The sequence below is a fragment of the Diorhabda carinulata genome, chromosome 5 (assembly GCF_026250575.1).
Source record: "Diorhabda carinulata isolate Delta chromosome 5, icDioCari1.1, whole genome shotgun sequence".
Lineage (NCBI taxonomy): Eukaryota > Metazoa > Arthropoda > Insecta > Coleoptera > Chrysomelidae > Diorhabda > Diorhabda carinulata.
In genome coordinates this window covers 28,143,648-28,170,278 of record NC_079464.1, presented here as the reverse complement: position 1 = coordinate 28,170,278, position 26,631 = coordinate 28,143,648, and positions in this window count along the sequence as shown.

Genomic DNA, 26,631 nt, shown 5'->3' with positions numbered 1-26,631 from the left:
AGATTCACCAGTTTAGGTATGCACAGATTTCAGATTATTCAGCAACAACTCTTGTTTTCCACAGGGAACAAGTTCGGAGTTGGATATATATCAGGACATTTTGAATGCTAGGAATATCATTTTTTCTCATAAATATTCAACAAACCCGTCTAAAATGTTGAGTTCTTTTAAATTTAATGTGAAATTCCAATAAAAAATCTATTTATACTATATAATGTTTCGTAAATATCACAATAAATACCAAGTGTGATGTTGATACACTCAAAAAAGTGATGTGTTTCATATTATAACTTTTGCTGAATTAAAGTAAGATAAAACCAAGCACCTACAAGAGAATTATTGAAACAATAAGGAGAAATCACGGAAAAAAATCAAAAGGATCTCCGAATTTTGTCAAAGGAGTTCGTTAATTTACGTTAGGTGGAGTCACTCCGCTGTCTCGAGCCAAGTCGATTTCTCCGTGACTTAAGTCTAATATTTCGTGGAATATAAAGCACCCCGTCCAGGCGTCTGTAAGCCTTTGTGTACCAAAGCATTTTCTTGGGGAGTGTGATAACCCTCTTTCACATGAATTTCTTAGTGTTGCTTTGATTCGTTTACGTTTGGTCTCTATTTTTGTCATGTGAGTTGCTACATAATTTTCTAGTCTCTAGGACCTATAGTGGGTGATTTAATGCCCTGTAATGATTTCTTTAGTAAATAATAGACAGCTCAGATCATAATTTTTCTTAATCAAGTAAGTTTATTTTCGAAAAAATCGCTACAAAACTTTTCTTGGGTAAACTAACGTGCTAGAAGATCGATTATACCAATTTCTGATCAAGCTTTATTTATTATTATTCAGTTGAAACCACAAATTTTGTTGTGTACCTTCTGCTTCTCACACCGGTTCTTTAATAATATTTGGTAGGTGGTAATGGCCCAAATTTTCGTCGTATAAAATTTTATATATAGAAACAAATTCCATACTACACAAAATCACTCATGCTCTATTATTGTATATTGTTATCTAATTCAAATTGTTTGTGCATTCTTAACCTTCGTGCTGGCCCTTCCTATAAAATATTTTTTCCATTTTATCTCTGGCTATTCTGACTCGAACATTCAAATCAACATCTAAATTGAAGTAGTGTTGACAAAACATCAAGTTTTGCATTTATTTCACATTAAGGGTTACGTTGAATTAAAAACATATCTTCTTCTCCAGTTAATTCACGCCATTATTGTAGACTGTTGCGCCTATAATGAAGGTCATCGTTGGTCATGGAAAGAGAGCGTGGAACACGTTCGTATATCCCACGTGGATTATTCAACTAATCGACTTTACTAAACGCGATTCGCCGGTATTTCGTTTGCTTATCAAGGTATTACAAAGCTACTGCTAAGTATTGATAATTTTATCTTATAAAGCAAATACAATATGTTTATTTCAGATTCTTATTTGTGTTATTCCATTATCAAGTTTGTAGTCCCTAATTTTTTTAGAGTCCTACAGCACTGAAGCGCGAATAAGTCGAAATCGAGTTGTTTCTTATTATTTGTTTCTCTTGTAGAGCTGATTGAACTGCTCTAATATTATCTAAGACCTTTTCAAGTAAGTTGTCTTCCACATCTATCTTGTTATATTACATCTTGAAACGGGCACTCTGAAACGCGGACACTTCACATTACGAACATAATTAACATTTCCAAGAATTTTTCATTCTAATGAGAGAGTTCGTCAACCTGTCATTAGATGCAGATAATCTCACATGAACAAAATTAAAGAATAACGGATAGTAGATGTGCCGTAACGAGTCAAAGTTAACAGCATTCGTTGCGGTTACAAAATACCGAGACAATTTGAAAGAAACATTTTCTTAAATTGTTTTAAGAAATATGATAATTGTCTAACCAGAAAGGTAAGCAGATGGTTCAAATTACCTCTCAGTATTAAATAGTAGATATAATACTCAGTTTGAATGAGTTTTTTCGCTTTTAGATGCAGCAGAAAATAATTTTATATAAAAATGACTAAATATAATGTTAAGTTATATTTATTTTGGTGATCCTTATATCTAATCAATAATCTGGTGCCAATGTAATTGTTCACTATGTATTGTAAAGTATCTTGTGGAATGTCTTCACTGTCTGAAGGATTCGTCATCGCATAATTAAAATCCGGGCATGTAAATTCGGCCAAATTAATTACCTGACCTACGGTTTAACGAAGGTCGTTTGAAATTCACTGGTAAATTCGGTCAAAAAGTGTCATAAGTTAGGTTAGGCTTTAGTTCGTAAAATCGGTCACTTGGTTTTATGCTATGTAAATATTTTGTTATATACTTCACACTTTTCAACTTTTAGGTACTATGTATGTATGAATTTGTAAATTTTTGAAAATATAAGTATATATAGTCTTTTTCTTTTGAGCACAGCACCCTAAAATTTGGCTGAGTTTACATGTACAAATATCGCATTCCACATTTTTTTTGTTTGAATTTACTACGCCGAAAGGGCATCCACTTGGTATTTGGCCTAATTTACTACCGCCCTTTAAAAGTACTGAAGTTAAAATTATGAAAATGTGAAAGTAGGCTTCTTTCTACTTTCCAAAATATAAGCTTCGAAAAAATTCTAGATTTTTCATGATCAACGGGTTTAAATAAGGGATGAAAATTTGTTTGACAAATCCAATACCTGCACATATCAAAGTAATGAATAAAAATGAGTATGAAGAGTCCTTTGGGTTATTGGATCTTAGGAATATATAAAACTGGACAAACACAGCTATTAAATTATAATAAACTCAATAGATTCCTACTTTTATCTTGTAGTATCTTACTTTTTTATAGTTTTAGTGACATCAAAATCGGTCAAATTTGATGAAATATAGGAGGACCTCTATATATTAGAGCTGTCAACACTCTATTTTTGATTACCACCATCCTTACTGACTGTGAAGAGAACATGTCCAGTTTGGCGATGGAAGTCCTCCGCGAACAAACTCGGTGATATCCTAAAAAAGTACGGATATCTTTTGGTGACGAGGCCCATGCTGGTGCTGGTTCTCGAGTTCCTGTTGCAAGCATTGAGAAAGAAATAGAGCGAGTGAGAATCGTGCGGGAAACGTTAGAAATGTTAAATAATGATGTACATCTAAAACAAAAAAAGGATGATGGAATATACACACCATTTTATGATATTCTTACCTGCTACTAGAGTCGTATGTGGATCCACCAACATAAAAAATGGTGTACAAGAAAATGTCTACACTAATACAGATAGTTCAGTACTTAAATTTCTTCTGAAGCAGAAAATTGAAAAATAGAATCAATATAATTCAATCTATTAATTATCAATCCAATCAATATAATCAGAATTTGGATTTTTTAATATGAGAAATACAAAATTATGATCCTTTATGAAGAATAATCGTGAGAATTCTAAAAGTTTTTATTTCCGAGATACAGGGCTTCAAAGTAAAGGAATAGGTGATTGCAAATTTGGAAAAGCTGAAACACCAAAAATGGAAAAATTGTACAATAAATCAAGATCGAGATATATGTTTATCAGCAACCCTAGACACACTACTCAGCTAATAGCATGTATGATTTCTGGTTATTCCAAACAAAGAAACATTCACGTTGTCGATGTTTCACGATGAATTATGAAATATATAAAGCAATTTATCAGTTTTTTCAAAGTAATTTGCTCATATCAAATAATTTCCTCTTATAACACGAAGATTTCTTAGTTGAAACAATTTGAAAAATGTCTATTCAACTTTTACAGAAAAAGTTTTAGGAGAAGTTCAATAGGAAAGTAAATTCATTTAAATCCCAACTACTTCGAATCGGAAAAAAATTACCAATTTCTTAGGTGATTATTTCGATCTATTTCCAAGCATCAAGCTTTCGAAATATGTTATAAAACGTTTTCAGACAATGAAATCATTAACAAAATTTGAAGTCATCTGATTGAAGATAACATTATAATGAAAACAGATCCCACGGGCTGTTTCCACTTTATCATCTTACCATGGAAACATATTGATTTATTTTGATTTTAACATTCCAAATAATCAATATTTCCAAATGGCACGATTTGGTTATAATACTGACGAAAATATTAATGAAATTATGGAATCCATCTTACGAAAAAATACCATTTACAGTAGAAACAATTGGGCTGTGAACATGAGAAGAAAATATAGTACAAAGCTTAAAGAAACTACGGTCAAAAACAAGTCGAAGGAAACAAGTACGACACCATTAAGTTCCGTAGAAATAACAAAAATGATAAATTTATGGAATGAGAATTACCCTGAAGGGCTGGAACGGAAATTCCAGCACATAACTGTGGTAAAATTAGCTTGGCAAAGTGGGGAAACCTGCTTGACTGACTTTTTTGTACCGAATCAAACAACGATGGTTCTGTAACAAACCGAGTTGAATATATCCCTTTATTCAGCAAAAATTGATGTCAAAATGGGCCCTTATATTGAAATCAACAAATTATTCCTAAGAATAAATAGTCACTGGATTACTGGTATGATGGTATACCAAGAAATACGATTCCAAATTAGACAAAATCGTCTACCGAAATTATTGGCTTGATTACCAAAAAAAAGTGTGCCCAAAAGTGGTGTACAAGAGCAAGAACACAACAAAACACAATGCCAACTCTACAAAACCCTACTTGAATATTGACGAGAACATTATAAACAAATTATTAACAGCAAAAGTATTGGAAATATATCAGTTATAGAAACTAACACGTCTGGATCCTCACTTAACTTTTCTAATTGTTTTGCTCTGTTTTTTTTTATATAATAAGCAAAAAATTTTCTATACAAATAAACATTGATAAATGCTCAAAAATTTTATAACAACCTTCTTAAGCTTGTTCCTTATAGGAATATATCCAAGCCACAAGCTTCCAAAATATGTTATAAAATTTTTTCGTACAATTATCAATGTCCTAGGTTTATAAATTCGACAATTACGATCAAAATAGAAGTCGTATTCAAGTCTAAAACCCCATTTTGTTCCTCGAAAATAACAAAAAAGTGGTAAACAAACGTAATACTGAGTCTAAATGGTTTACCATTTAGGGAAACCATTCAGATCATCAGATATTTGATAAGGAAAATTATTTAAATATATAGAACAAATAACCAATATTCAAGTATTTCCTTTGCTGTCTCTTGACACAAACTGAAGCGAAATAAACTGTGAACACTGAAATGAAAAAGACAGTTCGAACATTAGAAAAAACTATTGACTTTATTCCGAATTATAACTCTTGTAATTTATTATATAAATATGTAAATTGGTCTCAGGTTTTTAGTAAAGATCCTTAGACATTTACATCTTATTGGCAGGACGTGGAATGATGTGGATGATTGTGACGTGTGCAAATTTTGGCAAATCGACAGAGCTGACTCAACTGGCCCAACCATACAAACTGGCATTCTGTCGTTTTACACAGTTTATGTTCAATATCCAAATAATCAGTCGAAAGGTCAATGAAATTTATTAATTTATTAAAAACGAAACAATATTCTAAACTAATCTTAACGACGATAATTTAATATTCTTTAGCTTAACAAGCTCTTAAAAACGTCGTCAATTATTTAATAATGTTTCAAGCTTACACCTCTACACCTCTACATATGATTAATTGTTTTCTATATTAACAAAAATGACACTGAATATTAATAGACGTCTTGAAAAAATGTATTTCACATATTGGAACAATTTAATTAATGTAACTAGGAAAGTTGGCTGGTAGAATCAAAGAAAAAATCAACCAAATTAACAACCGTTCATAAATCATTCAGTTTTCAACTAATGATTTTAATGACAACGACTGAACAGATAATAATGTAAAGTAATGTTGTCTTATAAATTACGTATGTAAATTTTCATGAATTTAATAGGTTTTGATATAACATTATAATATAACGGAAATGTTGACATTCGCTAGGAAATTTGTCTTTTGAAATAATCCTAGACAGCTGATATCAATAATATTAACTATAGTAACAGTTTGGAAAACGAATTATTCAAATTATGTTACCCAATTCTTGCGAAAAATTCCACTATAAAATAGGTAAAATCAAATTAGTAATTAGACTTTTTAAAATGATAGTTGTTAATTATATTAATAATATTGAGGATGTAGTTTTTGAGTTGTAGAAAAAATTATTATTGTTTTTATGTACGAGTTAATCAAACATTTTTCAACTGAAGCCTATGAGAACCTATCCATAAAATACCTCTAGAATTTTTTTTTCTTTTTTTGTTATTTGATACTATGTGGAGACATTAGCTTCATTGATATTTACAAATAATGTTTTATACTTAAGATTAATTCAAATTTATATGAGTCTTGGAGCACCCATCGATTTTTAAACACTCCTGTAGATTACGCACTTCACATGAGGGTCCTGGAAGGTTTGATAGTTCGCCAGGAGAAAGTTGCGTCTGTAAGTAAGTGTTTCACAGAAAGTATTTCATTGCAATAGCTGCATTTCAGTTTAGAATCCATGATGATGAGATAGCCGTATATGGCCAAGGCGTAGTCGAGTTTGCAGTACTTGGTCTCGTCGATTTATAGTTAACGCAGGTAACGTGGAGGATTAAGGCTTAATATACTTCTGTTGAGTAAATAGAGCTACTTGTAGCTAGAGTATTGATTTGCCAGGCTGTTATCGGTCTAGACAATAAGTAGCACAATTGTAATGAAATGTTTAGGTTTTAGCTAATAATTAGTTGATATTCGAAAAATCGTCACATCCCGGTCATAAAAATGAAACCTACCGACACTGTCTTCTAAGGCTCATCGTATCGTGATCAGAGCCCCCCATAATTCTCGCATCACAAAACGATGCATCCGCGATTAAAGAATGATATTCATGTCAAGACACCGCGTGTTTATCCGAATGCGACTGGTCCGTTTATCTGTAAGTAATCTGAGATCGACGATCCACCAACGATGTAGCTTTAGTTAGGAAAATATAATATAAAATGGGGGATCTTAGTGGTCCGTTAATTCGTATTTTGATCAAGATACTATTTATTTTTGATCTAAAATGCTGAGTCAAAATCAAACATAAGTGTTGATTCGGAATTATTTTTAGATATAGTTCGTTCAATATTTTCTGTTATCGATTTTAGACCAAGCAGATTCATAGGTCCTTTTTGTACGAAATAGTTTCTATTAAGAAAATAATTGTACAATCCGTGCTGTTGAGAAAATGGCGTAAAGAAGAAAAAATTTTTTTATAAAAGTTACGAGTAGCTCTACTTTGGAAGATATAGGATGATTTTTCTATCATCGTTAATTTGGTTTGTGAAAAACCAGGATAAGCCATTGCCTCAAAATATAAATAATCTATATTGCGTAACGAGAATAAATGAAAATTCAAAAAAGATTAATAGTTTTGCTATACCTAGTGTTTAATGATAACTTTCAAACTATTTAAATGATTTTAGTCGTTACTCCCCGTTCCTGCTCCATATTTGCATTAGTTGATATTGAACAACGAAAACGGTTTAACTATAGTTTATTTCAAAAAGGTGTAGAGTAATAAAACCTCATTAGGTATGCAAAGTGATCCAACGAATATTGAAGCCACTTTCATAGTTTGGCATTGATTTCATTTTAAAATTCGTTCTTTTTATCAAGTTCAGGTAGTACTACCCGGGTTGGGGTCAATATATGGGTTTAGCCTATTGTAATCCATTCACAAACACTGAAAATAGTGTGCCAAAGTCAAATCTGAAATAGAGTTGGAATTAGGTTAAATGTTACCTGTTAATCGCAAAACGTAATTGTATAGTCTACTACCTAAGTAATCCCTACACAATATTTCGATATTGTCACTTCAGGCCAAAAAACATACTTTTCCTAATTCTCTTACGCAATTACTTATTAACTTTAATATTACAAACAATACTATTCCAAGACCTACACCTATGGCCGACACCCAAGTTGAGCCGAACTGGACGGAATTCCCCATTTTATTATTCTATACCTTTCTAAAATAGACTATAATGCAGAAGAAAAACAAGGAGCTATCAGCTTTTAATATCAGCTACATTGAACTAATTGAGGTTTGCGATCTTAATTTCTCACAAATAAAAGCAAAAATTCTAGCATTAAAGTTATAGTTATCTTTTTTAGATAAGTACAAAACCCTTGATAAGTTTTCAAACTATCGAGAGAGAAATTATATCAATATTAAGTGATGTAAAAATCAAAGAAAACATCTTTGGTCTCAGAGAGAAGATTGAATGAACCAGTTAGTAGATTATAGCGATGTCCAGTGTTTATTTATGACAAGAAGGGACAACGATCTCATGGGAATGCCACTCATGCTACGTAGATTCAATCACTGGCTTTGTTTGCTGCAAGGTTTCTCCCAGATCCTTCATCTCGGGATTGCGTGGAAGAATCAAGTTTGAATCAGAATCATTTACTCAGGTCTACAGTTCACTGAAACTTTAAAAAAATCGAAAATCTAAATTGAGTAAGATCTCTCAAGAAACTCGAAATTTCCGTTGGACTGAAACTGATGAAGCATTTAATGCATGAAGGTGTTAGGTCACTTTTCAACAATTTCGCGATTTTTTCTATTCAAACTGAAGTCAAAGTTGAAATAAAAATGGATTTATTTATAAAAAAATACAAAAATAGGTGATAATAGTTACTTTCAGATCGATATAAGCTCACATAAAATTTTTGGCTTCTTATAGGTATTGAGTTAGTCAATGGAGGAAAAGAAATTCGTGTTTTCCTATTATACAGGTTACTAGTGACTATCTATACTTTGTCATACTAAATTCATCGACTCCAATCCATCTTACATTGTGAGAAAGTCTGCTTTCAAGGCAATTCTTTTAGATCAATAAATTTATGTTTCATTCTAGTTATACAACTGAATTTTTTTTCGCCTTCCTTTATTAACGGCATGTATTGATCAACTGTGTAAATATTTTGAGCTTTTCATAAACTTTCCCGACTGATCCAAACTCTCTGTCAATATGAATAAAGTTGTGGCAAACTGGAAACTTATGGGCAACAGTCCTAAGAATCCCATGGCGTACAAGATAATGCTATGAACAATCTATATGAAAGTTGTTATTTTAGCCTTCTGCAGAATCACTCCAGGCTACTAAATGGTCATTTTGAAAATCAATGTTTTGTAGGTAAGACATAATACTGCTTTCAACTTCTTCGGGGCCTGTACCACCTTTGTCTAAAACACCTTCATACGTACCAATTTTGGCATTTTGGTAGAAAAGTGAGTTAACGCCTTCATGAACTAATAGTTTTTTACTAAAATCGTGGAGAATAATCTGAAAATCAAACATTTGTGATAAAATCATGAAAAAAGATAGTCTTCGTGTATAGTATGTAATTTATAATCGAGTTTAAGCTACGGTAAGGAATTAGAAAAATATAGCCGTATATTTTTAATTGAATCACAGAAAATAATAAAAAAATTCCAATTAACAAGTTTCTTTTTTATGGGTAATTATGGGTTTTAAAAACTGAATTTCGGGAAAAACTGCGATAATCTATACTTATATATAAATTTGTATGGAAATCTCGGTGGATAAGTTCAGTTGGGTTCAACAATTGATAATGTAAAATAGACTAAATATATATTATAAAATTTGGCATAAATAAAAAATTTCATCTATCATATTAGAAAAAGAATTGTTATTAATAATAACTAACAGACCCGGCGAACTTTGTTCCGCCTTAAAGGCAATAAATAAGCCGATTTTCGAATTTATTAAGTTAATTTTTTTTATTATGTCCGCTCCTAGCTCCTCTCCAACTCAACCTATTCAAGTGTTCAAAAACTCAAAAGAAAGAAGGTGTTTCAGCGAGTGTTTTTAAACCAAAACGAACTCTGTAGCTATATTAGAACCTGAGATATAGATCTTTGAATGTAGAAAAATTGCCAAAAACCTACAAAAATCCATAACTCCACATTGAATGTCCGCGCCTAGCTCCTCTCCAACTCAACCGATTTAAATGGTCAAAAGCTCAAAAGAAAGAAGGTGTTTCAGCGAGTGTTCTTAAACCAAAACAAAGTCTCTATCTTGGATAGAACCTGAAATATTGAGGATAGAACGTGTGTATGTAAAAAACTCCCGTAAGTAATGTACAGGGGGAAATTTCATTTGAGTATAACTTGAGAATGGTGAAAATTAGATGAAATCCGATGGTTGATGGCTGATCTGTGCATCAATACCTTTCATTGAAAGAAAAAAAAATTAAGCAAATCGGTTGGGTAGAACGCCTGAACGGACTCGGAATGGAAATCATCAATTTTTTTAATATATAAGATAATTGATAGGAATTCGAAGGCAATTGAAAAAAAAAAAAGAATCGAATAAATCAATATTATTTTATAACCAATTAATATGTCCGTTAACTTCTGTATTCAATCGCCGAGTTTTGTGTACACATTTTGGTTTAAGGGCGAACTATCACCCCCGTAAGTACCAGCCATATGGCATATACATGTTAAAAAACCTGCCTTCTTCATCTAACCCTACGACTTCAGTCAGGTGCCGAAAAATTCTCATACTCAACCGTTTCTCATTCAATTGTTTCGGTTATAGGTCAAACCACGAAGTAGTAGGAAGTGTCTTTTGTTTTCTGTTGGTGAATGTCGTTGTGTTTGGTCGCTCGAATTGACGAATGACGGGGAGTCGCGATGACGAGAACATGTCGGAAATGTTTATAGTTTGGTCATATAAAAGTATTTAAGCGTTATAGACACATTAGTTTCACGAATAATAAGGAGTTTTAAGACGATTTATGATGGAATATTCCATAGAAATGCTTTTTTGTATACCTAGTATATATTGAAGTAAAATGAAAAAAAATCTATCGTTTGAAAAATAGTAAAACTTTCAAATTTATCGGAACTAAGACGAAAAATGTTGTTTTAATAGTATTAAATACTATAAGGGAATTGAAACAGACCACATCTAATCGTATGAACCTAATGACTCGAGTCAATAATAACTGATATTCGATTTGGAGCACTAAGCTGAAGTAAAAGAAATTCACAGTATGAAGGCTACTGTAGCCAATCCTATCAACGCTCAGTTCGAGTCCAAGCGCTCTGCGTGTAAGTAGGAGTGATTGGCTGCTTGCGAAAGTTATCCTTTTTGACCTGCCGTGGGCATGGAGCATAAAGTTAAAATAGGAAAAATAACGCACTGATAGAATATAGAAAATGTCTTCGGTAAAAACACTTAACCCTTATATACTAGAAGGAAATCATAGATGGAAAGATAACAACTGCAGTAGAGTAGTCAACAACAAAAAAGCTGATTATCGCAAATGGCGCTCAAATCATAGTGCCGAAAATCGTATAAACTTTGTTGTCTCGAGAAATAACTGCAAGCAGACCATAGATTCTTGCAACGCACAATATAATGAGAAAGTGAAAAACAAACTTCTGAATTGCCCAAATGAATCAAAGTCTTTCTGGTTTGTAACAAAGCAGCCAGCCAAAGCCAAAAATCCCACCATTGAATGGGAAAGATGGGTCAATCGCAGTGAACGTAAAAGAGCTGATACATCTATGCCAGAAATAGAATTTCGACCCCAAAATGTGGCAAATATTCTCAAAAGCTTGAACACCAATAAAGCGACTGGTTCAGATGGAATGCCATCAATCGTTTTGAATAACTGCGCAGCTGAACTAACAAGTCCGCTATTCAAATTCTCTTCTCTATCATATAAAAGAGATCTCTTTCCTGCAGATTGGAAAATTGCTCGGATTCAACCCGTACCAAAAGCATTAGAAAAAACGGTTCCTAATAACTATCGTCCGATTGCTTACTCAAGATTTAGTCCAGTCCCGCAAATTTGCCTGATGAGTGTTGATGTTAGGAGTAATATATTCACGTGGCCGAATTAGCTAAGGCAGCTCCACAACAACCTGGAACTCTCTATAAGACCAATAAGCCGTATACTCCACAGCAGTTTCTAATTATCTACAAGGCTCAGATTTGTCCATCTTTGGATTATTGCTCGCACATTTGGAGCTCTACTCTCAAGGATGTCCTGAAGATTCTGGATTCAATACAGAAGAAAGAAGTTTGACTTATAGGCGATCCAGAATTGACCAGAAACTTGGACTGCTTAGAGCATAGAAGGAAGGTCGACGACCTGGACCTGTTTTACTGATAGTACCATGGGAAACGCTCTTCAGAGATGTCCAACATAATCCCGCCTAAAGCAGAACTTAATTTCTTTGGAGAAAAGCAGGCCTGTGGAATCAACTATCAAGGCTCCACCCTCTTGTGCTTACTTTTTACATTAATAAAAAGATATATACACAACATTTTTTATAGACTCGTAAGTTTAAGTTAGGAATACTGCTTTATTTATTGATACATTTAGCAGCTGATGGCTGCTTCTTGTTAATTTTGGTTTGCCCAATTAGTAAATATCAATTTTGACATGTGGTTCATAGCATGATACCAAATGCCACAAAGCACGCGCTATAATAAATTTATCTACTCGAAGAAACTTTTGATGAAAAAATAATTTCCATGATGGTCCATTTAATCGACCACAAAATCGCGTAATTTGAACCATTTGGATTATTTTCTTTAGGCTATGTGAAGTCTTGTGTCTAGTTTTATAAACTTTTGCCCGAATAAAATTCCATTGAAATTAAAAATATTTATTTGTTTCATTATAAACTTATTGTGTAATATTTATGTTTACAAAATTATTAGAGAATTAGGTAGAGAGAGGATGAGCAAGTAAAAAAGGTGCCAGAATATCTTCTTGGGTACTAGAACCTGTATGTGAAATCAACACTAATACAATATTGAAACAAAAAGGAAGAAAGTCTTTGCACGCGTGCGGTCAACATTCTAGGATCCGCCCTGAGTATGATCAACAGTTTTTTTTTCCGTAGTTACTGATACACGAAACCAAGAAATATTTATAACTAATTCCTTGTCTTATTTTCGAACGATTTCCTGACAACATTGAGAAAAAACGAAAAAAACCATTATCCATAACCGGCCTATTGCCGCGGCCAACGTTTACGTAACACGTATTACCTCTGCTGGCCATCTCCGCTACATGACATGTGTCAGAAGTAGGATTGAAAAGTGAACTTACTTAACAATTAAAAAAGTCGCCGAAACCGCTCTCGGTGATGGAATACCGAGATGATTTTTTTTTTATTATATTACTTGGTGTCAGAAGACGACGAGGGTTAGAATTTCGCTGTAGATTGGTACCGGCATTTAGGTACCGTATGGAATTTATGGAATTTTGGGTTGTTACCAGAATACTAATAAGTGAAAGATGAAGATTTCTTTTGTCGTATGATATTTATATCGATTTTCAGTAGTGCGTTAAAAAATTAATATAAAAATATCATCTAAATAGAATCTTTGTGCCAAGTAAAAAATTTAAATTTTCCCACCATCTTTGTTCTTTTTTAAATTGAGTCATTAAGCAGATTTCAACAGGGCGAGGAAGTTGTATGGTTGGAAAACAAAGACATGGCGTAACAAAACAAAATTTTTATCTTTTTTTGTTTTCGAAGTGATACTATCAATCTGGTCGATCTTTACATAATTTTCATAATGTCCGACGTTTTTTCAAACTTGCTAACGATTGTACGATCCCAAATTCTATCCAATTAAACAACAATGACTGGCATCATATGTTAAATCTACAGATAAACACAAATATATAAATGCTAATGAATTACATTTTAATGGCAATATTTTATTAATTACGATGAACTACACTGCAAAAAAAATGCGTGTATGCGTGTATCGATCGAACGTGAGCCTAGCGAACATTTGCAGGTATAAAGACGGTATCTTCAATCCCTGTCTTAAGCTTGAAGTGTTTATTACCTCAACAAATTATAAAAGAGTTTACAACAAAGAGTTAATACTTTCTCATCAATGCGATTATAGTCATAGTCTCCTAACCTAACCTAACCTAACCTAACCATTCTTAAATTAGAAGGCTTTTTGGTGGAAAATTCAGAATACGCAATTTTTTAATTATTTTGAACCAAAAATGCAAACGTTTTTCTATCAGTTTTTGTTCAATATTTTATATAATATTGAACATTTGTCATTTTGGAAAAACTTAGATTTTGATGATGGTTTTTGTTTTGTCTTGATTATAATAATTATTCAGAACTTAGTTCATCTCTAGCACTAACTTTTCTTGAGGGCTCTTCGAACGATCTTTCGGATTTGATCCAGGTTGTGTGCGCTAGAGGCACGAAATGCTTTCTAAATGTGCGCTCCCCGTGCCCCACCAAAAAATTAAGAGTGAAAATTTTTTTAAAAAACACACTATAGCTAGAATGTAATAGAAAATCGCAAATATTGGAATAATAAGAATAATTTAAATTTTCTTTGTGACATATTTCCTCATATACATCACTACAGAATAGATGTGGTACCTCATTCTACATTGGTTTCGTTTTTAAGTATGTCTTGAGGTCAGGTTCTAGCAGACGGGGCATGGGAAAACGTTTTCCCCCAAATCCCCAAGAGCTCTGTTCCAAACAATAAAAATGTCTTGGTTTATTCACTTTCTTTCGACTATTTTACAATGAGAACAACCAAATTTATTTTTTTCTCAATTTTCATAATAATTTTAAGAATTTACCTGCTTTGAAACGCTTTAAAGTCACAAATTGTACTTGAAAATATCTTGTTTATCTACTAACTGATAAATCGAGTTACTTTACCACTTTTTCTTTGTATAATATTCTCTTCTTATTTATTTGGTAATTCATATTTCATAATTTTTTTAAAATCAGAAGTCAAACTAAGGTAGTCTAAGCTTATCGATATGTTAAATACTATGAATACAATTTTTGATTGTACCAGACCGGAATAACAGGCCAATCTGGAGTAGAAGGAAAAGAGAGAGCTGATAAACAAGTGAAAAATCGGATGAAATATTCAAATGAATAGGAAAAAGAATGATTGAACGACTGAGAAAACATAGTAGGACTATAACGAGCATGATGCCAATGCAAATATGACTAGAAGAAACCGAAAAGATAACCAAGCATCAGATGCATGAGTTTTCGATGAGGCTGAACATTGTGATGGATCTTCATTAAAGCTGCTTTTCCATAAGAATTGAGATCATATGAGAAGTATCTCAAGTTTAATTTTCTAAAAAGATGATATCGAAAAAATTTAATATTTTCCAATTGAAATACGAATTTCCGAAAATATATAAAGTGACACACTTCATAAAAGATTGTTAATTAAGAATTTCTAATTTTGAAAAAAAAAGAGCTTTTCTCTCTGTTATTCATTGATTGTTTCATCAACACATTTTACAGTGTACCTACTAGCCGACGAAATAGATATATTTTTATTTATACCCAAGCCCATGAATATTTAATGGGTCTCGATGTTATGTTCTTAATCACTTTTTGATATTCCATGTTGATTTGGAATTATTTAAATGTTGCTTTCGACCCCTGTTGTTCGTTCGATGTTCAAATTTTTCACGATACAGTTGAGGGAATCTTAAGTCGCACGTACCCGTGTCTATAGGGGAACCTGGAGTAACACTGCCCCCATAGGGAGTATTGTATTCAATACACTGTTTTCAACGTATGCAAGCTCAATAATAATAATACTAGTAAAAATAAAAACCGATTGAAAAGCTGAAAATTCATCATAGAAATACGTATAAATTATATTAACCTTATGTGAAATTAGAAATTTTCGTTGCCCATACGCATACCACATTGCCAATATTCCATTTTCGAAAAGTGTGGGTAATAATGATTAATTATAAAATATAGTTGATAAGACATATTCTTGTTTTATCCTTCTGCATTTTTTAGGCCTCCGCGACTTTTTTCGCGTATTTCCTCCAATTTACTCTTCACTTTGTTCTATTTCCTCTATCTTCTAAATCGTCTACTTTAACTTCATCTTTGTCTTTTTCCTTGTTCACCACATTTTTGTTATTGTTGACAATTAAAATAGTGATAGAATAGAGCACTTCGTAAACATATTATTAGTTTAGGTCTCAAACTATAATATTCATAATAACATTGTTGATTAGGACAGTATGATTACTTTGTGGAATTGGTGACTGCATAAACGAGTGTTGCTGCTTAAGTTCTTCATTCCCTATTAAGACCAATACACTTTTGCATCCGCTTGGACCATCCCGATTGAGGTACCTTCAAGGCATATGATTTGAACGCATCAATTGCTTTTTCACATGTAGAAAAACGTTGACCTAGCAATTTATTTTTGATCTGCGGAAATAAAAAGAAATACTTGGGTGCCAAACAAGGACTGTACGGCGGATGACCCATCAATTCGATGTTTAGACTGTTCAAAAACGTTTTTGTTTGATCTGTTATCTGTGGGGTCTCATTATCATGGCGGAGAATGATTCGTCTTTTACTATTGGTTTCCCTGATTTTTTAGAACATTTCTCTATTCGAAATTGACCGTTCTAGTTTGTTTCAATAGAATGATTGCGATATATCCGGTTATTTCGAAAAACAGGCAACCATTTGCTTCAAAGTGCTTCGTGCTTCATTAGCATAGATCCATGATATGATTCGTCACCTGTCATGATCTTATAGACGTACCAATCGACACGAGCTTTTTTTGAGGGTCAAATTAAACGCGAAGATATCTTTTGACTTAAGTATGCCTCTATCTCACGATATATCGATCATTTTTTGAATGAATGTTTCAAGTATATTTAAACAACTCAAATAGTACTCGTATGAGAATACGTTCTGCGTACGTCCACTATTAAAAATGTCAAACTTCATGATGGCAGAATCAGATTTGACATATTCACATCAGTGTTGCCGTATCTCAAAACAAGTAGCAGGCTTCGTACTTTCGAAAGATTGAGATCAGAGTATATTTGAATTTGTAGATGTAAATGAATTACATAAATAATTTGATGTCTATAGCTTCAAACCATAATGAGTGTACCAAATGATGAATACGCTCAAACCAGTAGGAAACAGTAATAAGCTTCATTTGTGGTCACCTCATTTTAAATGATTTTGTGCTTATGGTGATAAATATCGCTAATTTCTTGAAAATATCTACTCGGGCGAATACACGTTTACTACTAATAGAGTTTTTATTCAATATATGCATATGAACAATTTCTTATATAAAAATTAACAAAAATATCCAACCAAAGATATGGTTCTAAACACAACCGAAGAATAAACACTGAAAAAATAGTTTTATTTCCATTTATTAAAAAGGCAAGTTACTTTCCCTGCCCTTAGATTGGCCGAAATTTCCTCCTATTTATCTCGAATGGACTTTTACGTGTGTAGCTACCTCAATCAGAGCATCTATGAATTTACGTCTCATATCAATTCATGTGAGCTAAACCAAGGAATAACACTTTCCATTACTACAGTTTATCAAGTTTATGTATTATAGACTCAAAATTAAACTGGATCTGTTAACACAGTTTAGTATACAGTAGAAACTCGATTATCCGGTCCTCATTTATACGGATTCGCGATTATCCGGACTATCAATTAAATATTTAAGTAATATTGAGCCAAGCTACGAGTTAATGTAAAAGATACAAATATGCCAGGATAGTGATGATGATGATTTCAAAAAGTGGGTCACTTGTGACAGTAATGATCAAGGCTTTCAGATTATGTCGGATGAAGAAATCGTAGAAAGCATATTGCAGATAAATTAACAACAGGAAATGCAATAAGATGAAACAGAAGAAAATCTAGACGTGTGGAAAATGATGTAGGACCATCTCATGATGAAGCGCTTAAGGCTCTGAAAACAGCTCTCAAATGGTTTGAAAAACAAACAGGAACCTATACTGTGAGTTTAGTACATCTGAAACGAATTCGTGATTTATAGCAGCAATGAAGTGAAAAAGTAGGCTTACATAAAATGCCAATTGCCAAATATTTTAAACCAAATTAAACTTATTATTATTTTCGATTAATAATATTATTATTTATTAATCAATATTACTATTATTAAACTTATTTTATTTCACAAATGTTTTCTTAATACATTCGATTATTCCTAGCGAAAACTATTAGTCCGGTTCAATGTAATTCGAATATGTTCTAATCAACAAAACATTTTGCTACAAGTGTACCCACTTAATTAAATAGAATTATCACAATTTTAGAATATGATTAATGAAGTAGATACTGACGGTAATTGAACAATCCACTTTTCTGATGAAAGATCCCGATAGCGAAATGGAAAGTCGCGAGGCATTCCGAGTTTTCGACATAGAAAAATTTATAACTGTAGTAATAGTAATACGATATAACAAATCTAGGTAATCGAAATCGAAATATTTGTGTCTAAATCGCGCCAATTTAACTGCAGAAAAAAATTGCTGATGTATTTGAATGGTTCTATGAAATTATCGTTTGATTTGTTTATTGTGTACGATGTGTGGGTATTAAATAATACGACAGACTTTGTTTCTAGCTCATAGTTGAAATTGTATAAAAAAGCACATTATCTTTAATCCAAACTATTTTTTCGAGTATATTGCTCGTATTTCCCCTACGTATTGCGAAAGTTCACTCACAAGGAAAATGTTGTTCAACTTGCGACATATTTCAAGTTATTATCGTAATTAGGATCTTTTAAACTCCTTCATGATGTTTGCCAGACTGCTATGTGAGTTTTGTCGGTTAAGTTGGCTTTTGTTTTATTAGCGAAACAAAAGTTTTGTGGTAATAACTCGGCCTTTATCCTCTATAATAGAAGAATATAAATATTTACGTCCGACATCAACTCGCCACCCGCTGGAAATTTTAATTTATTTACTAAATTAAATAAATTTAGCCTAGAGTGCAATTAATTGAATTCATTTTCGATTTAATTGTCTTCTGATCTATGTTAATTTTTTCAATAGTTATTCAGAGTTATTTAGTATCCTGTATAAATTACAAAACATAATAATCGTGTGAACCTTAGTCTGTGTTGCAGATTTCTTTACCTGCCATCAGCAGGGAAAAATACAGTTGTAGCTGTAACTTCTTCTAGTCTCTCTGCTTTATTTTAGTGCTTCGTGATACAACAGCGAAAATACAGCACAACACGAGCCTTTTCCATTGTAACCTAGCTGAATAGCACGATATGGAAAGATCCCACTCAATACATTCCAAATCAAACCTTGCAACTCATGGAAATATTTTATTTAAAACACACCAAATCAAATCCAGCACCACATCTAAAGATCTCATGTGTAATACACGAAATCCTGTACCATATGAAAAGATCCTACTCGAGACATACTGAAACAAATCCCACACCAGATGAATAGATCGTACTCGAAATATATCAAATCAAATTAGATATTTAGAAATCAAAAAGATGCTTTCAATTGAATAGATACAAAAATGGTATAGGATGGAATTAAGAAAATAGAAATCCTTAGAGAAATAATAAATATAATGAAAGGAATATATGGAAAAGCTAGAGAATCGACGGAGTTTAGGATGGAGATGAAGTTAAAACAACTCCTTTTCTATTCTTACTTATAGAAATGATGATGAAGAACTGTAAACTGGAGAGAATAACTGGCTACAGAAACCGGTGGCAGATACATTTAAGAAAATGGAAGGTAGATGGTAGATGGTAGATGGATGAAGACCTAAGAATGGAAGTAGAAGATTTTTAATGAAGGGACAAAAAATTGACATTGATTGAACGAATATGAATACTACGAAAATTTGGTTACAATAAGTAGCAGACGAAAGCAGGAAAGCAGGAAAAACAATACAAGTGAATGAAGTAGTACATGATCCGAAAAATGGGCAAATTGGCAAAAAGAGAATGAAAATTGAAGCTCCAATAATCTGTCGCTCAGAAGGGCATACGAGAAAAACGAAGAGAGAGATCAAAAATCGATCCATTGGAACATGTCGCTAAACAACTCGAGACATGCTATCTAATTAGTGCAAACAATGTTAATTTCAATCTGTCTTGTATAACGAAAGCTTGAGAAGGAAAAATTGAAAGTGAGCCACTCACTGAAAATGAATCAAGTTCTATTATACGAGGATTGTCCCAGAAATACCTGGTCAAATCTAGAGATGGCGGAAGTTGATTGAAAACTATCAGTGTATTAGAAAGTACACAATCTGTACAGCATATGTTTCAAGATTGAAGACGCCACGTTGTATTCGTCATCAATAGTAAACGTTTTCACTTAATTTTTAAAGGTGATATCAAACGGTTCACTTTTCGGTTCATTCGGATGAATGTTTTCTTTTTTCTTCTTTCCACGCTCACAAGACACACACAAAATGACAAAAAATGAACTTTATTCGCTCATTTCCTCAAACGAAGTCGAGTGAACGTTCTCTTCGTGTTCATACGTTTCATTTTTCGTTCATTCCGAGTGCGGGAGTGCGAGTGATTGATCTATCACTTTTGATTCATTTAATACCTAGACGTTTCATTCTTAATGAAAGACAGAAATGAATAAAAAGTGAACCGTCTGATATCACCTTGAACATGGAAAAAATTGGTCATCGTTATGTGATACAATATTTTTATTTGAAAGGCGTTAAACCAACCAATATAAAAGCTGAATTAACTCCTTCGTTATCAACAGTAAAATATTGGGTAGCAGGATTGAAACCAGATCAGCATCTCGTCTCATAAGATGACTACTTTTGAGGAAAATCCACAAAAAGTGAGGAGCATCGCATATTAACTGAAAATTTGAACATGAGAAAGCTATGCACAAATAGGTATCGCGTTTAATCACTATGAAACAAAAGCAGCGACGTAAATATGTTTCCAACTAGTGTTTTACAATATTTCACAGAAATAAAGCCAAATTTTGGCACCCTTCCATAACCATGGATGAATTGTGGGTTCATCACTTAAAGCCTGAAACAAAAGAACCGGCTCCAAAGAAGGCAAAGACCGTTCCATCTGCAGGCAAGGTGATGGCGTCGGCTTATTATAAAAAGAGTATCGAACTTAATTAAAATCGATGGAAAAAGTGCTAAAGGAAGGAAAAAGTTGAAAAAATATATTTTTTCCCAAAATTTTTGTGTTTTCTTTGTTGGCCCAAGTACTTCAGGGACTAACCTCGTATGTTTTAAGAGAAATAACTCATTTGTTAATACATTATGTAAATAGTCTTGATTTTATCTGCTTATTATTTGATAAAAACCGGAATCTATTATTTATTCAAAAGCACATAAATTAAAACCATTTATAAACGAACATATATATATGTATTATGTACCTAAATATATAAATTTACATGTTTCAAATGTTACTGAATCCAATAAAAGCTATTGACATAAAATACGAACATTAACTCCACAAAAATGTAATGAAAAATCAAACTCAATTATAGAATTGACCGCAATATGGCATAATTTATATTTTATAACATTATTCTGATTACTGCAAAAAGTTTATCGCGATTCAGTATCAATTATAATATTTATAATAAATTTCAAAATATGATAATTGGATTAAACATTTAGAAGATCTGTAATTTCATGATGATTTCGGTAAAAGAATCTATTTGATTAGATACTGGATTAAAAAATGTATTCGAATCCATCTGACTATTCATTCATAAAACTTGACACTATAATAATTTCCGATGTTTTTAAAGATTTTCATAAATGAGATACTCAAGTTAGATAACTCATCTGCTTTTATTTCATTCCCTCAAGGTTCTTGATGAAATCGCACATTAAATAATAAAGCCCGACGCATATCCTGCAACTAATTTGCTGTACAGCTTCCAATAGTACAGACTCAAATTCTTTGGTTATAGTTTTACTTTTCTTGTATACTTTCTGAATTACATACCTACAAACCCTTCTATGTTATTTCACCCGCCTGGAAAACCGTTAGTGGGTTCATGAAGATTCACCAACACCAAGAATTGTGAAAAAGCAAAGATCTATCAAGAAAGATATAAGATATGCACGCATTTTCTTTCGTAGTATGAAATTAGTAATTAAGCTTGAAATTGATACAACAACAAATGTTGACCTGCAGCTTTCAGTTAATAGGTTAATATTGTAGTTCACAACTTTTTGTGAGTATTTAAAAAGATGACTGGCTGTTAACTTTCGGAAGTTTTGGTTACAAAAGTGCTTTGATGTAGATGGTAATAACTTCCCACACAAATCAAATTCTTTTCACAAAAAGAGATATTGACAATTATACTTATTTTTGGCACTAAAAGTTTTATCTTTTTCAACTATTCTATTAGTTAGCAGAGTAAGTATTTTACTTTAATGTACGTATCCGACCACATCTGAATGCATGTTAATGAACAAGCTGGCCAATAAATGCCAAACAACTTCTTTCATAGGATCACAACCCAAAAGTTATCAAATCATGGTTCTAAAAAATAGAAAACATAACATAAGAAACATGGAGTAAGACCTAACTGTTGCCAAAAGGCCCTTTCATTGAACAAAGATGAGCTGAGTAGAGTTACTAGTACGCTCATTACCATCTAAAGAATGTCGAGGAAACTCCGGACATATTTCTAAGTCGTTATTATTGGGAATTAATCAAGGTTATGAAAACAATCATTCAGTAACTTATATGTGGCAGTTATTCCTTGATAAGTATGGCAATAGAATTGAAGGAGGATAAGTTATAACACTATATAAGTAAACAAAAATTACTTCTTTCTTTTACAATTATTCCATTTCATAATAATTGTACAAATTGAAAATTTTTTATAGCTTCGTTCGTCGCTAAAGTTCAAATCAACCGATCCAATAAACTCGGCACCCAAATCCTAAGATGGCAACAGATTACCACCACCAATATTGATCTTGAAAACATTCTGGAATTGGATGGAAGCAATCTGATTGAGTTTAATGCAGCAAAGACTCAAGCTGCCGCTTTTTCAAAGAAGGCTGGCACTGCGGCTCAGGATTTGGTCCTGTCTGAGCATAAAATATCACCAGCTTCGCAAATTTGCCGGCATAGTCACACGGCCGAATTAGCTAAGGCAACTCTACAAAAACTTTTAACCCTCTTTAAGACCAAAAATCTGTATACTTCGCAATAGTTCCTAATCATCTACAAAGCCCAGACTTGTCCATCTTTGGAGTATTGCTCACACATTTGCTCAATACAGAAAAGAGTAATTCGACGATAGGCGATCCAGAAACTTGGACAGCTTCGATAACAGAAGAAACGCCGTTGCCCTGACTCTTCCGAGCTGTTCATCATAATACCTCCTACAGCAGCATTTTCAAGACCTATTCGACAGGAAAACGTGGCTCATAGACACCGAGTTTGCTTGGAGACTTCCAGAACGTCAATTTATTGGAACTACTTTCTTTGGAGATGTGCAAGCTTCTGAAATCAGCTACCTCATGTCTAAACTACAGAAGTTCGATATCAATGTCCGTAGGCTTCTTCACACGGCAGGCACCACTCGAACTACTCGAGTGTGATAGGATATATCCCCTTGTGCTTGCTTTTTATATATAAAAAAAATTTATACTAATATCATCAGTATATAAATAAATAATTTGCTATAATAGAAAATTATTTCGATCCGTTGATTAGAAAAAAAATAGGAAATGAAAATTAGTGACAAGGACACTATTAAACTGAATAGTAAAATATTTGAAATATTCGAATATATCAGAATTATAAAAATAATCTCCGAAACTAGAATGTTTTCCATATTTAATAGTTGCTTATAAACTCAATAGTTTTGTCAAGGAGTAAACAAAAAAATAAACCACTCATATTTTATCCAAGGAAAAGAGAATGCTATTAGTAGCATCCTGCTTGAAAATTATTTTTTATATGTTATTTTTATAACTAACTAAGCTGACTTTAACATAAAAAATGTATGTAATGCAAGTATAGGACATGATTTTACTGCTTTGGATAATCTGCGTTTTCTTATTTTCTACTTATTAGTTTATTTCAATTTAACAAGTAGCTAGCGAAGTTCTTCCAACCTTGCAGAGCCCCTGTTATACAGGTAAGATCTTCAACTATTCCCCTAGTATCTTTCAACCATCATCACGGTATCTGCACAAGCTAGCTTAGAGGATAATACAACAGTAACCCCACGTGGAGGATGCAATCTGAAATATAACACACACCCAAACATAGCAGGACTATCCAAGAGTATCGAGATAGTTTAACACGATTTCTATATCGATTGTAAAATGAACAGACTCCTCCACTTCCAAGTCTGCTTCAAAATCTAGAAACATCCAATGCATTTAGTGATGAGCGAAACAAGATCGGATTTGTCTTTTGTTCCGATTACTTCTTTTATTCTATTTAATTATTTCAACAATAACAAACGTCTTATAAAGATAAAAAGTATACATAGATGAAGTTTAAAATGTATCTATGCAACGTATACAAATCTTCAACCAGTCTTGTTGTTGGTTTTGTTGTTTTCAAGACGAAGATTAGTATCGTTTATCACTAATCTAATCTAATATCTTCTGGACTAACTTCACATGTTGGGCTTCCTACTATTCTTTAAATAGAATCGCTACCAATACAAAAGTGAGAATATAATTGAATTAAACTATCAAACAGCTCTAAAAGAGGAGAAAAGGACCATGAAATTGATCCTAACATGAAGAAACAATATTCTTAGCATAGATTGGCTATAGATATCTATTTTCTAATTGTGTAATTAAGTGTTGGGAATTAGAAATCTGCTTTCGATTAAACGTTATTGTGACAGAATGAATAACGGATAATCAGCTTTTTCTAAAGGTTAAGAGGTTTTTTATGTATTAATTTCAAATTTATTTTATTCAAAATTGGGTACAATTCAAGCGCTGACGTCAAATCAACCAGGAATGTTATATTAGCGGTATTTTTTATGTCCGTTACTAATAACTGCCGCTTTAAGCTCTTATAAAATCCATTAAAGCGTAGATATGAAAACTATTAATTGTTTTAGCTTGGAATTTATTGTTTCTCAAATTTGTTTTTCATGATTCGATTTTGAAGAACGCTCTTTTTGATTATTTAAAACGATAAAATCAAATCTAATTCATGAAAGCCAAATTTTTTGTTAAATCACACTTATGCCCACTTGCTCCGTAATCTCTAACCTACTGTTTAAAACAACAGGCTGTTGAAATTCAAACATCGGTTTAAATCACAATCCTTGCGATTCAAGTTAAGTTTTGTCACCGAAATTTTCTTCAAAATGAAACTCACATAACGCGTAAGATCATAATTTTTTTCTTCTGATGAAAATATAAATCAAGAAAAAACTTGACGTGGGAGAGTAAAACCAAAAACCTACATAATGTAGGCGGCAGCAAATTATTAGAAATTGTATAAATGGAAGCCAGCTAATTAGAAAATGCAATTGTTTTGTGGATACATATATCCAACAGAAACTTATAATAAGTCTTTAGAAAACTCGAGACCATCCTCAATTTGTTCCAAAATGTTAATTGTTGACTTTTAAGGTTTTATGATACACTCTCCTGGGAAATTTCATATCTACAATATCCAGAAAATCATCTTCACATATGTGCAGCTTTTACTGATGTCACTTTTTGAATTTTTTTTACACAGTAAAGCAAAAGAATGTGTTAGAAACTGTTTAACTAAAGATTTAATCAATTTAAGCCGCCGATTTCGGCGGTTTACTTTATTGATAGTTTAAGGACCTTTAACACGGTGCAATTCAGAAAACAGAATTGAGCCAGTGTTAAAACTCAAACCATTATTAACTCCACGGTGTAAGTAGCCATTAAAAAGCTAGTTTTTGATTGAATTTAACTAAGAATCAATTTTTAGCCATGTTATTCTATTGAGGCAAATTTTTGACTAACTGAAACTGAGGGAAATTTCGATGAACTTAACTCAGAAAAACTATTTTAATCCGAATTAACCTTAGAAAACTCAAGCTGAACTTATTAAAGCCGTTTTTTGTTCTAAGAAAAATCAATCAAATAACCAAATTTAAAAAAGCCGAATTTAGAAAACAAAATTTTTGACCAAATTGGAAAACTGAAGGACTCAAATTTTTTATCAACTTATTTAATAAATTTTTTATCCTATTAGGGTGAATTTTTGACAAAGTTAAACTGAGAAAAACACATTTTTGAAAAAACTAAAACCTGAACTAAACTTTATAAAAGCAAATTTTTTACCAAATTAAACTGAGGGATTCAAACTATTGGCCAGTTTAAGAAAAAAATGATTCTGATGAAATCAAATTAAGAACAACAATTTTGAGCTTAGAAAACCAAATTTTTTACACAATTCATCTGAGGAATTCAAATTTTCAATCAACTGAACTTAAAAAATTGATTTTAATCAAATTAATCTGAGAACGACAAAGTTTTGATACTATTGAGGTCAATTTTTGAAAAAGTTATGAAAAACATTTTCTTTGAAAACAAAACATTATAAAACCGAATTTTCCACCAAATTAAACTCATAAATGAACTAATAAAAGCTGATTCTGACTTGAACTTGAACTACAACCATTTTTGAACTAAGAAAAGTCAGTTTTAGACCTAATTAAATTTGAAAAAATGCATTTGTGATTGAATTGAGCTTGAAAAACCTATTGAGC